The sequence below is a fragment of the Camelus bactrianus genome, chromosome 19 (genome assembly GCF_048773025.1).
Source record: "Camelus bactrianus isolate YW-2024 breed Bactrian camel chromosome 19, ASM4877302v1, whole genome shotgun sequence".
NCBI lineage: Eukaryota > Metazoa > Chordata > Mammalia > Artiodactyla > Camelidae > Camelus > Camelus bactrianus.
In genome coordinates this window covers 46,175,120-46,188,533 of record NC_133557.1, presented here as the reverse complement: position 1 = coordinate 46,188,533, position 13,414 = coordinate 46,175,120, and the positions used below count along the sequence as shown (strand labels likewise).

At 39.3% G+C, this 13,414-nt stretch overlaps 1 long non-coding RNA gene across 3 annotated transcripts in view; it reads left to right on the top strand.

Annotated features, from left to right (window-relative positions):
• Nucleotides 1–13,414, top strand: part of LOC141574105 (uncharacterized) — a 59,506-nt gene that overhangs the window by 16,239 nt on the left and 29,853 nt on the right. For all 3 annotated transcript variants that reach the window (XR_012500781.1, XR_012500782.1, XR_012500780.1), the window contains exon 2: nt 8,844–9,068. This is a non-coding gene — a long non-coding RNA (uncharacterized LOC141574105). The remainder of the gene's footprint in view (nt 1–8,843; nt 9,069–13,414) is intronic.

Here is a 13,414-nt window from a genome sequence, read left to right as displayed (position 1 = left end):
ACTTAGTAGGGTTGCTGAGAATCACACGTGATGGTTATCAGGTGTGATTTGTGGTTGTCTCTGTGATTGGCATATAGTTAATATTTGATAGAAAAACTTGTTTTTTTATTGTAATTGTGGCTCCTAGATTGCAGTGGTTTTTAGTCTATTTTTTTTATAACTTTATTCTTATTTTTAAATATGCCCTTATTTTTATTTATTTTTTTGGAGGTACTGGGGACTGAAGCCAGGACATTGTGCATGCTAAGCAGGTGCTGTACAACTGAGTAATACCCACTCTCCTTGTCTGCACTTAAAAATACATATTGCAATACAGAAAATAGCTCTTAAACACCATCATGGGACATAGTCTGTATAGGCAATTGAACACGTATAATATTTAAATAAGAATAAATGCTGTTGGGACATACCTTACTGAATCTGTTAATGTGCATAAAAACGATCATAGCAAGTGATAAACATGAGACTTGGATCCAGTACTTCCTAGGGTCTGTTTTGCCATCTTGGGAAATTACATTCTACAGAGAAGGCTAATTGAGTCTCTTTGATATTTGGATGGTTTAGCAGATGATCAAGGCTTTTAAAAGCTGGCAGTTTTGAATTTTAAACTAACTACAAAGTTATCTTCTAGAAGTTGGAATTCCTAAACTTGTGAAGTGCCCAGTAATCCAGGGGATATGTGTCTGTGTCTGTGTGAACGTTTGTGTGTGTGATTTTAGGAATGTAGAAATAAGTTCCACATGGACTTCTGATACCTTTCTCCTCCAGTTCAAGGTGTAGGCATATATTTACACAAATAAATTGATATTCTTTTGTCATTTAGCATATTGGGAATAAGAGGTTCTCATACTTGTTTCAGAAGGGTTGGGGAGCATGAGCTTAGAAAACGGGAGGAGAAAGAGGCAGGGAGGCACTTCACACTTTATGCAGGATATGAGAAACATTAGCTTTTCTTTTCTCTTTTCTTCTAAAGCAAACTGGCACTGAATTGTAACATACTATTACTCAGAATTGCTTTTCTAATCAGATACAAGTGCCTCAGATTTTTCAAGGCAACATGAATGATGAAATGTGTTTTAGCAGTTATCTTTAAAAGTAGTTTTATTTTTCAAGGAAAAGGCTATAGCTTGTTCTTTCTTCCAGCGGTACATGAAGTTCTCATTGATCCAGGTTCATGATCTATGTGCTTAGTTTCTTTGGGTTTTTTGTTTTTTTTAAGTGCTTGTTTCATTGTGGTATGAACCCCTCTGAATGCCTTCTGTAATTGATACAACAAAAATCTGTTATTGCAGTGCTAAATAATTTCATAAACTATTTTTTGGCTTAATCAGAAACAATGACAAAGAGTGATAATAAAAAATACGAAAACCTTCCTTCCTTTGAAGAATATAAATCAGGTGGTTAGGCTGACCCATGCTTTGTGCCTGACACACTTACTCTTATGGCATTGTGTATCATGATTCGGAGATGGAGATACTTCAGGTTTATAGATTTCTGTTTTAACATTTGTGTTGAATACTTTCTTCAGGCTGATGTTTCCTGTTGGGTTTGTGGAATGTGTAGAAGAAGGGAAACAAATGCTTTTTTTTGTTTTGTTTTCAGGAAGCCTGAGTTGCTGATGAGAAAACAGTTGAGGGTGGGCTGAGGAACAGAGTGACACTCCCTATCATCCTGGCTGAAATTGATGAACCATAAAATCAATTTAGTGTATCGGTATTTGACCAATTGAAGTTAGCGAGCTCAAACTGGCTAGTTATGCCCAATGGAAAGTATTGAATTCACCGGCAGAATTAGGTGCTTTACCAAGTAGAAGCAGCTTAGAGCAATCAGAAAAATCAGTCCTATGATGAGCTGTAAAAAGTATATAATATCTTTTATTTCTGAAACTTTTCTAAATTAAGTTGTGTAGAGCTAAAATTAAGTTTCAAACACCAGGAGTTATGAGTGTGGGTGGTTCTGTGGGATCGTTATTCAGGGATGTGCATAGACCCTTCTAGAGTGGCTGAAGCTGGCAGGAAAAGACCCAAAACCAGGATTTGTCATCACAGGGTATTCTCCATAATGGTTCCATGTGGAGCCCATGATTGGGTTAACAAATTGTAGCAGACCCAGGCCGCCTGTCAACTTTAAGAAGAAAAACTATGCTTAGTAACTGCTTTGCAAGCAAGCGCCTGTGCATCCTCACTCCTGTCTCCTTGCCTTAAAAAGCAGAGACAATGCTTTGCTTGCGTAGTTGAGGTTTTAGATAGCACTCTGCTCATTGCAAAGCAAGGACGCAGGACCTCAGCTATAAAAGCTGGGCTTGTGTGCTGTTAGATAGTCTGTTATCCCCAAAACAAGGACCTGGCAGGTCTGGTGGTCTGCTTTGTAATTCACATATCTAAAGAATGTATTTTGTTCCCCTCACCCCATGACTTCCCTAAAGATACACTAAGACTTTGTACTCATGGTGGATTCTATAATCTCTGTCTCATCCACTTTCCCCAAGTTCCTGCTTACTATCACACAACTGTTAATGACTTTTTCCTTTGATTATACACAATAAATATGGGAGCATTTGATAGGCTCGTGGAGTTGGCTCCCTACTCCCTATCGATTGCTGGACTTTTTCCAGTCTTGAATAATCATTCCATGTCTGTAAGATTTCTGCCAGCCAGAACCCACTGTTCCAGGTGAGAAGGATGCAGGTTTATCTCTCCTACCCGAGGGAGAGAGAGTAGAGAATTGAGATCTGCTTCCTTGTGGTCCCTTCCTGCCCCAGGGCAACTCCAGTTCACCTGCAGCCTTCTGGCCTCTGCTCACAGGGCCTCTGTCCCAGGACTGACTGCAGCCTTTTCTTCCCTGGTCAACATTTCCTGTGCCTTTAAGAAGTTGGTCTCTTCTCTGCAATTGAACCCTGGCAGATGTGATGGTGGTCAGCGTGCTGGTGGGCAGTCACTTGGGGCTCCCAGGAACCTTGCTGATTCTCCTGAGTCTCTCATTCGGGGTTACAGAACTGTCGTGCACCGGAGGAAGCCCATTCACGTGAGATCAACACAGGATTGCATCACTTTCATTTTATATTTGAATTTTCAGTGGAGAAATTATTTGTAGCTAACTTTTCCAGATTTTCGGCCTCCTGCTTTCCTCACCACCATTTCCTTGTTGGCTCTGGTGCTTGTTTTAAGAACCAGGTTTCTTCTCTGGTCATTTTTAGCAGCTGGGCTTGCCGAATCCTTGATCTTCATTTGAAGCAGAATGCTTCTTCGTGATATCAAACTGATTCTCCTACTTCTGAATATTTCTTGTACACGCAGCAACTGTTTCAAATGAAATGCTCTTGTCCAATTTCAGTTTACCCACATTTGATGATCTCCTGCTTTCATGCTGAGGGCAGTTTCTTCTTCCTGTAATAAAAGTTAGCAATTTGCATTTACTATGGGAAGGTACTGGCCCGAGGTGCTTTTGTTCTTAACAGTTTTAATACAATTCACCCATTAAAATGTACAGCGGTTTTTACTCTATGCCCAAAATTGTGCATTCCAGTCAATCTTAGAACATTTTCATCCCCCAACAGGAAGCCCCGTATACATAAGCAGTTATTCACATCTTCCCCATTCTCCCCCAGCCCCAAGGAGCCACTCTTCTCTCTATGAGGATTTGCCTGTGCTGGACATTTTCAATTAAATCGAGTCATTTCATGTAAATGAAACCGTCTATTATGACTGACTTCTTTCACACTGAGTAACGTTTTCAATGTTTGTCAAAGTTGTGGCCTGGGTCAGTACTCTATGCTTTGCAATTACTGAATAATATTCCACTGCATGACTGGGCCCCACTGTTTACCCATTCATCAGGTGATAGTCATTTTGTTTGTTTCTGCTTTTTGTCTGTGATGAATAATGGCGCCGTGAACATTCCTGTAGGAGTTTTTATGTGGACACTTATTTTCAGTTCTCTTACGTGTGTGCCCAGAGAGCAGAAAGGCTGGGTCATTCATAAACCAAATGTTTAACTCTCTGAGGACCTGCCAGGCTGTTTTCCAAAGTGGCCTCGCTGTGTTAAGTCCTCACCAGCAAGGGCTGGTATCTCCGCTTCCTCTGTGACCTCATTACTGTTTGTTACTCTCTTTTTGAGTATAACCTATTGTAGTGAGTGTGAAGCAGTTTCTCCTAGTGGTTTTGACTTGATTTCAATTACAGCTAATGATATTGAACATCGTTTCTTTGTGCTTATTGACCATTTGTATATTTTCCTTGAAAAATACCTTTTCAGATCCATTATTCAATTTTTAATTGACTTGCCTTTGTATTGTTTAGTTGTAGGAGATTTTTTTTTTTTTTTGGAGATACAAATTCCTAATCAGATAAATGATTTGAAAAAATTTTCTCCTGTGTGTTGTTTTATCACTTTCTGGATTGTGTCCTTTGAAGCAAAGTTTTCACTTTTGATGAACTCCAATTTATCTCTGTTTTCTTTGTTCCTTGTGCTTTTGTGGTAATATTTAAAATCTGAGGTATTTTATTTAAACTTTTATATATAAAATAACTTAATTTAGGACCGTTCTAGGAGATGGGTGCTGTTGTTGTCCCCAGTCTATGGACAGGAGACTGAGATGCAGAAAATTTCACTGACATATCAGTGTCACAGCTACCCAGTGCTGTGGGAGTTCAGACCCTCATGTTTTCCCCAACATCTGTGCTTTTCACCAACATGCTCCATTCCTTCCTGGAATCGTTAATGAAAATGTCTTTCCGTTTTTGATTTCTTGTTAGTTTGTTTTCTCATTGGGGACCTCAACTCCTCATTTTCCTTTCGGATATCAGTGTAGATTTATTTTAGGTCTCATGTAGGCAGAAGCATTGCTATCAGTTAACTTCTTTATTACTCACTCTCCAGTGATGATTGTTGCTAGTTGACCTAATCAAGTCATGCTTAAGTCTTTCCTGCTCATGACACTAAAAACACAGTCATGACTTACAGAATGCTCAAAGAAGAAAGTACTTGAGTGATTTTATTTTGCTACCCAATCAAACCAATCAAATAAAAACCCCTGTGTTGACACTTATATAAGCCCTCTAGAATAGGGTCACTGTCTTCCTTGTGTTTCATTGGTTTGGTCACATTGTCTGGATAGTGCCTTGCTGTCCAGCAGATTTTTTAGGATACAGTGCTCGTGAACCATTTTAAGGACAGAATTTTGACAACAGACTCTGTTGTTCATTTCACGAGGGAAAAGATCATACAGAAATACTGCTCTGATCTATTTTAAAATTTAGCTTGGAATTTTGAGAAGAGTTCAGGGAACCATAAAAAGATCTTTTTCACTAATTTTAGAACTATCTTAGACACATTATGGTTACATAGCAGAGTAACTTATCAACTAGATTTGACAAGAGGAGTGTATTATTGATTATTTGTTTTAGTTGAAATATTCTACCTGGGATAAAGTAATTAGTGCCCATAAATGAATAAATATGTTTGTATTTCTATGCAACATGGGAGCAGACTTCATATGTTTCTTTATAATATATATGACTGTGTTTTAATCTGTCTGTCAATGTTTTTATAGTTTTTCAGCAATGTTGTAGCCTTAGAGTTCTTCTAAGAAAATCACCCCTGATTCTAGTGCAGTTTGTACTGTGTATCCTGTCTTATGCATGGGATTCCACTGTCCTCTCAGTGAGGAATTTCCTCTCCTACTGAGGTAGTAGCAAAATTAAAGGAACTGTGATTTCTAGGCCTTTGCTCTCCATGTGTTTGCAGTTGGCTGTCAACCACGATTTTACCTTTCTTGAGTTTTCATTGTTAAATTAGAATTTTGGAAATAAATATTAATATGTTGCATCGGTCTCCCTAGAATCTTGATGTGTTTGTGCTTTTCAGATTTCAATTTATGAAAAATATAAATGCACTCTTGTTTTTAAGTAGTCCTTTTTCACTACATATTTGTTTACCTCTTTATAGTTAAAATATTTTTTTCCCAATGAATGAATCGGTGTGCATGTTTTAAAAGATAACTTACTTTTTATTTTTCTTATTGTAAAAGATATATTCATTTTAGAGAATTTGGAAAATAAGGATAAACACAATAATAACTTAAAAATGGCCTCTAATATCACTTGGAGATACAGTTGTAAGGTTTGAAATTGAGAATTACAAGTCCTCTCATGTTGTTGTTCTTTTTCAAGTATGTTTTGGTTACTGAGACCCTCGAATTCCCATATGAATTGTAGTAGCAGCTAGTCAGTTTTTGCAGAGGAGCCTGCTGGGATTGTAATCGAAACCACGTTGTATGTATGGATCGCTCTGGGGAGCACTGCCACTCCAAGAGCGCTGTCTTCTGATCCAGGAATGTGTGTGGTGTGTCTGTCCAGGTATTTAGGACTTCTTTAATTTTTTTCAACAATGCATTGTGTTTACAGAGTATTATTTTACTTTTTTTCTTTGCCTTTATACTGAGTAAAAGTGTGCAAGTTACCGGGATCAGAAGTGTATTTGAAGGCCTCCAATTGCTGCCACCATGTAAGCTGCGTTCTTGCTTTGCCCTGTGTAAAATCTTGCACAAAATAGGACCTCAGTAACCCTCTCTTGAATGAATGATAATATGATTGTTGGATGATGCTTGAGAGTCCTTCTGATGATGTCTTTTTCCCAGCCTTTCCCCTCTTCTTAACTATGCCCTTTCTCTTCCTTTCATCCAGTCTGGTTTTCAGCCTGCCTGTGACATTGATTTTCCCTGTCTGTACACTCTTCCTTTCACTGGTACATGATAATGTTACATGTGGGCTGTGGAAACTTGCTAGATGTCAAGAAAGAGCAAATCCATTGCATGGTAGTATTTTCAGACTGTGGTATTCTTTTATCGATTGAAATTAAATCAGGCTGACCCCCTGAGCCCTCCCGTGAGCTCTTTTCTCCTTCCTACAGGTGATACTGCTCTGATTGCTGCCTGTGCCCTTCCCCCAGCCTTGGTTTTGGAGTTGAGTAAGTCACCATCACTGGAGCCCTCTCTTTAAAAGATGAAAACATTTGCTTCTTCTCCCTGGTTGGGGACTTGGATGAGATGAGGTACCAGATAAAGAATGCAGCCCCACTTATTCTGACCCCTGCTCTTCCCGTTGTACTCTTTTTGAAATAGTACAGTTCAACAGTATAAAGATTGATTGTGAGCTAATGAGATAGACAAGACAACCGAAAATTTACTAAATATCCTTTCATGCCAGAAACAAATGTATTATACACACAAAAAGCACATAAAGCACGGTAGTACTGTGGTTACAAACATGGGTCTGAGATCGAGTCCTGCTCTGGAATGACCAGTCCTGTGAGATGGAGAACTGGTAGATTGGCTTAGCCTCTCCCATACTTGTTTCCTGTCCTGCAGAGACGGGACTCGCTAGGCGACCCTCCCCCGTAGAGGTGCTGTGGGGTGTAAATGACACACGTGGGCAGCCCGAGCACAGCTGTTCGTTCCTCGTAAGTGCAGGATAGAATGGATTTGCGGAGACAGCTTTATGACCGCCCCGTGTAGACTCTCAGTGCGACAAAGGGATGTCTTGTGGTTTGGATGTGGGATTCTCACTTCTCTAAATACCCAAAAATTGTGTTTTTGGGCCTTGCTGATTTGAATCTATTCTTTAGAAAGTACATATTGTAGATATATTTTTCAAGCATGCATGCTTTTTTCTTTTATTATTTATAGTTCTACCCTCTCATCACTTGGTGTGACTTTACATGGAATCCAGGAAACAGCCCTAAGCCTCCTGCCCCTTCACACTTCTCCGTGGCTGCTTTCTTCCCTGACTAGAAGAGGGTTTTGCATAGTAAATTTTCTTTCCCCTTTTCTTTCCCCTTTTCTTGGAGTCTTTCTGTTTGTCTGCCCATCTCTCACCTGTCCATCTGTCCATTTATCAACCCACTCATTCTTCTGGCTTGTTCCAAGAAGCATATTAGGCAGCTTACAGAAGAACAGATACCAAATAAACAGGTGAGAAAATGGGGCCAAGTACAGACATTGTGTCTAGTTGGCGAGCTTGTGTGAGGGTTGCAGGCGTGAGACATATAAGACTTATAAGATTGCTGTGACTTATAAGATCGACAGCAAGAGTGTGCCTGAGGCTCCCAGCAGACACAGGGAAACAGGGTTTGTGGGAGATTCTCACTGGATGTGAAATAAATAAGTGGATGAGGAGAAGCCCAGCCTTTCCAGCTACTAAGGCTTAGGAGAATATTTTGAGTGTCTTCCAAAATCAGAGTATTTCATCTTTTACTTTGTCAGAGTTCTATGTATAGTTGGTTACATTCTATACATGGAAATTTCTCCAAAACTGCTTCCCACGTGAGTCCCATGGCTCGGAATGGGGTGGTTCTGCTCATTGACGGGTGTTGGCCAGAAACAGAAAATGACAGCCTCCAAGAAGCCTGGGATTTGTCAGTTATGTTTTGTCAGTGCTGTTGACTTCAGAAAATGCTTTCACAGTTCCTCTCCATCTGAGGCGGCAGTGTGCTCTCTTAGCAGCATCAGGAGCTCAGGGCCACGGGATGGTGGGGGCTGACTGCACTGCTGTCAATACAGCTGAGGTAGTCACAGCAAGCGTGGTGATTACACGTAGTGCATTTCGTGTTCTTTAATAGATTTCAACAGGGAGTTAATTGAGTTAATTAACATTTAATAAATATGATGCTTTGTTGTAAAGACAGTTATAGGCAGAAAATAAGCTGTGAAGACTTTAAAAACGGTTTCATTACTTAAATTTCAGCAGGGAAGATTTAGTTTATCTTATTTACGCCTCTTTTACAGTAACAAAGAAACAAGACAGAAAAAGCAGAGGATGATTTCTGTTCTTCCTCTCGGCTTGCAGGTGCCCTCACCTCCAGTGGCATCCATCCAGACACCAGCACTGACACTGGCCGTGCTCAGAACTGCCTCAGCCCTGAAGACACAACTGACAAATAGAAGGGGGCCATGCCCTGTTACAGCAGGTGCTCTCACTTTGTGGGTCCTTATGTAACTGTGCATTGTTATTCAGGATCGCCGGTTCTACATTGTGTGACGCTGCTGCGGTGTCTCCTAGTTATTTGTTTCTGTAAGTTCTCATGTATTTTCTCCAATGCATGGTACTAGACATCTAAAAATGCTTTTTTCAGATGAAAAATAATGTGTATTTAATATAATAAGTCTGAAAAAAGGGGCAAAAGAGGCTATCCTTGTCCCACTACTCAGAGACAGTAATTAACACTGTAACATCTATTTTCTGTTCTTTTCTTCAGTGTGTATCACCTCTGTCATAAAAACCAGCAATCACTCTGTGCCTGTTTACTGTGTGGAGACCTCCATTTTCCATTCAGATTATTACATGTTTTCTGCAATATTCTATCTCCCCTGGCATGATTTTTAATGACCAGTATGGCATTCTGTCTTGTGGAGGCATCTTCCATTTTACTTCGGACTTAAATAAACATTTAAATTCAAGTATACTTAACTGAAATACTGAAAAGAGAACTGTGGTGGTACCGAAAGGCCCCTAACTCCCTTCCCCTTATTTCCTGAGTGTAAAAGCTGTTGACAATGTGGTGTATATATTTCATGACCTTTATGCCTATGACATATATATATACCCATAAATACATACATACCTACATACATACACGTATATGAGAAATCTATGTATATGTGTGTGTATATATGCTTTATTGAAAAATAAGACCATACTATATGTGTTCTGCAGCTCACTTTATTCACTCACGGGTATATCATAGACGTCCTCCCACTCCAGACTCACTCGGTCCTTTCAGATAGAGTGGAGGGGTCTCCTGATGTGCAGGTGTGGTCTCTTGTGCAAGAACACCTTTGGTGGGAGAGTGATGTGGACAAGGCCCTGGACCATGCCGAATCGCCGGCCCCTTCAGAGCCCACATCTCGCCGTGATTTACCGCATCATTTTCTTGATGGTGGACCCTTAAGTTTTCTCCATTTTCCACTTTCAGAAAAGATGTTTGACTGGCATCCCTCTTGTACAAACATACCTGTGATCTTGTATGAGTATTCCTTTAGTTAAGGCTTCTGGAAATTTAGTCCCTGGATGTGACATTTACATTCATCACAGGCTCCTTTCAAGTGACTCTAGAAATTGCTTCTCCAGTGGGGAATGAAAAGCTGTAGAATAACTTATGTAACCAATTCTCTATCACTGGATATGATTTCACTTCAGCTTTTCATCCCACCATTGTAAACAGTGCTGTGTAAATGCTCTGATGAGTACATCTTTTTGAACTGATTTTTTTTCTAAATGAAACGATTCCTAGAAGTTGAGTTGAGCCTGTGTGTACACACGTTTTTCAGAGTTTACATATCCATTGACATGTCATCCTCCAAAATGTCGCTCACAGTTTGTTCTCTCACAGATGGACACTAGCTAGAATATCTTTTATAAATATTTGCCAATATGATGAGCAAAAGTGCTTTTTCATTGTTTTAGTTTGCATTTGATGACCAGTGAGGTATTGAGCATTTTTCACTCATTAGCCATCTGACTTTTTAAAAGTAAATGATCCCTTTTGTCCTTCGCACACATTTAAGTGAGGGAGCTTCTTGTTGCTTTGTGAAAGCTCTTTGTATGTTATGAACATTAACCCCTTGTCTTCATCAACATGTATCACAGAGCTTTTTCTTATCATTTCTTGCCTTTCATTTTGTTCAGTAGGTTTTTTATTTTTGTTCTGGCCCAAAATATTTTTAAGATTGTAAATGTCTTCCTTTTGGGTTTTATCTTTGGTATTATTCTTAGAAACACTTTCTTATAATGATATAAATCTCTTCTGTAAGTTTTTTTAATCTCTAAGATGGAGATGATAATAGTACTTGTTATAGTGAGAGGAAGTTGAATTAATATGAGCAAAGAGTTGCATTTGTTGTTATTAGTATTTTAATATTTGCATCACTATCTGTAATTTTTCTTGTGGTCATTAGCACAGGAATAGAATTTGTTCTTTCCAGGTGATTCTCTGATTGTCCCAGGACAATTATTGAATTCATACTTTTCTCTTTGATTTGAAATCCCACATGTACAATATACTTATGTACACTAGAGTCTCCTTTTGAGCTCATGGTTTATTTCTGTCAATTTTACTTTCTTACTCTGGTGCTATATCTTATATATTGTAAAATTTATTTAATAACTGAAAGTGTGATTTTTTTTTTTTATTCTTTTTTTCCATCCCAAATTTTCTTGGCTAGTATTATGACTTAATTTTTCCTGAAGAATTCTAAAATACTTTGTTCAAGTTAAAAAAAAACAGATAAGGGTTTTCATGGGATATTTTAGTAAGTTTTGAATTATCTTTAGGAGAACTTACATCTTTACAAAACTGCTTTCCTCCATGCAATATGTTGATGTCTCTACATTCACACCTCTTACTTTACTCCTCAGTAGAGTCCAGTAGTTTTCTCCATGTAGAACATGGGCTTTAATTTTGAATTTATTCCAGATTATTGTTGATGTCTTTGTTAATTCTGTAAGTGAGAATTTTTTGCTATTATATTTGTAACTGTTAAAACTGACACCTAGGAACGCAGATTCGGTTTGTAAATACTCACTTTGTAAATTGTCATTTAAAATTGTAAGTATTAAGTACTTGTTCCAGAATCCTTTCTTTTCTGTTTTTAAAAATTTGTTTCGAAGATTATCAAAATGGTCATAGCTAAGTAGTATATTTGGGGAGACCGATGGAGAGTGGTAGTGTGGCTCATGTACAAACTATGAGCAGTTTCATGGCTGCCTTTAGGCTGGAGAAGCTGCAGAAGAGCCCAGGTTAGAACAAGGATGGCTTTTTATGCACTTGAAAGCCAGCTTTCCTGCCTTTATGGTGAAGCCTGTTGGGCGTGGCAGGTAGATGATCAAGGTCCGATGGAGGTCATTGGCTGCACAGAGTGCTGTGACTGTGAGAACTGGAGACCATCGCCATGGGACATCCTTGGTGCCAGGAGCACTGCAGGGGAGCTGGGGAGCCTGTGTGTTAAGGATTTTCCAGCACTGGGAGTGGGAAGAGCAGGCTCTGCATTCAGGTCTGAGTTTGAATTCATCCTCTGTTGTTTACTGGTCCTCTGACTTTTGTCAACTTATATATCCTCTTTGAACACCTGTTTTCTTGTCTCTCAAAACAGGAGAATTACGGCCTGCTGCTAGAGTGTTTGATCAGGGTAAATGATTTGTGTCTATAAGATGCCACGTACAATCACAAGCTCAGTAAGAAATGGGCTGTCACCTTTCTTCTGCAACTCAGTGCTTGACAAGACATGGGGGAAAGCCAGTCCATAATTTGTGTGTGATGTAATTAGGAACAAAGTTAATGTCTTGCCTTTCCCTAGCAGTATTCTTACTCCTTTGCTTCATTTACTTCTTTCCTCCTTTCCTTTCCCCTTTCCCCTCCTCCACCAAAAGAGCCTGAGACTCTCTCAGAACACTAGATTCAAATTAATTTAAAAGTTGTCTCATCCTCATGAAATGACAGTAAGATAAAAAAAATCTGTAAATATCCCAGAATTCATTGTATTTGATTTACACACACACACGCACACACACACACAATCAGGCTACCTCCCACTTGCTGAGGGAGAAGGAACACTTTTTCTGTGTTTCCATTCACTGAGCGTAAGAACAAAGTCTCTTATGCAGAATTTCTCCCGGCTTCTTGCATGGTGTTTTTAATTGGATTTCTGCTTTGTTGCCATAGAAATATTCTCCTAATAGAAGAGAGGAAGTGGAGATATAGACATTCTGCTGAGATATTGGTTTCATCATATTTGAGTTGGAAAGTACTTAAGAGCATAGAGCCGTAACTTTTTATGGGTGAGAATCCATGATGGTGTAACTTGGACAAGAACCTGGGTCTTCTGCCATCGTGTCCACGCGGGCGAAGAGGCAACTGGGCAGGGGATGGCAGGGGTCCTTCTTGCTTGAGTTCCAGGGTCTTGCTAGTTTTCATTGCTCACCTGCCTTTAGTTTATGTCCATGTGGCCTCTCATGGGAAGGCCACTCTGTCCTGGTAGACTGAGTTTCTAATCAGCAAAAAGCTCTGGATCCACTAATATTTCCCAGAGTTTTTCTGCTGACCTGCTGACACTTTATATAAATGAGGCCTAAGAAACTACTGAATATAAAATCCTTATTGATATCACTTGCCCTCGAGTTCCATAGGAATGGGGTGTTCTCTCAGGCTGTCTAAGGCTAGATCTGAACAAAGATATGGTGATAGGCTGTGCTGCTGGACCCTCCACAGTCAAATGGGATTTCCACCTAGTTTTTAGAATCAGGCAGATGAGTTCAAATCTTGCGTTTACCAGTTATTAGCTTTGTGACCTTGGGGAAGAAACTGTACTTCTTTGTGTCCAATTTTCTTTGTAAGTAAGTTCAGTAATTATTTTAATGTTTTT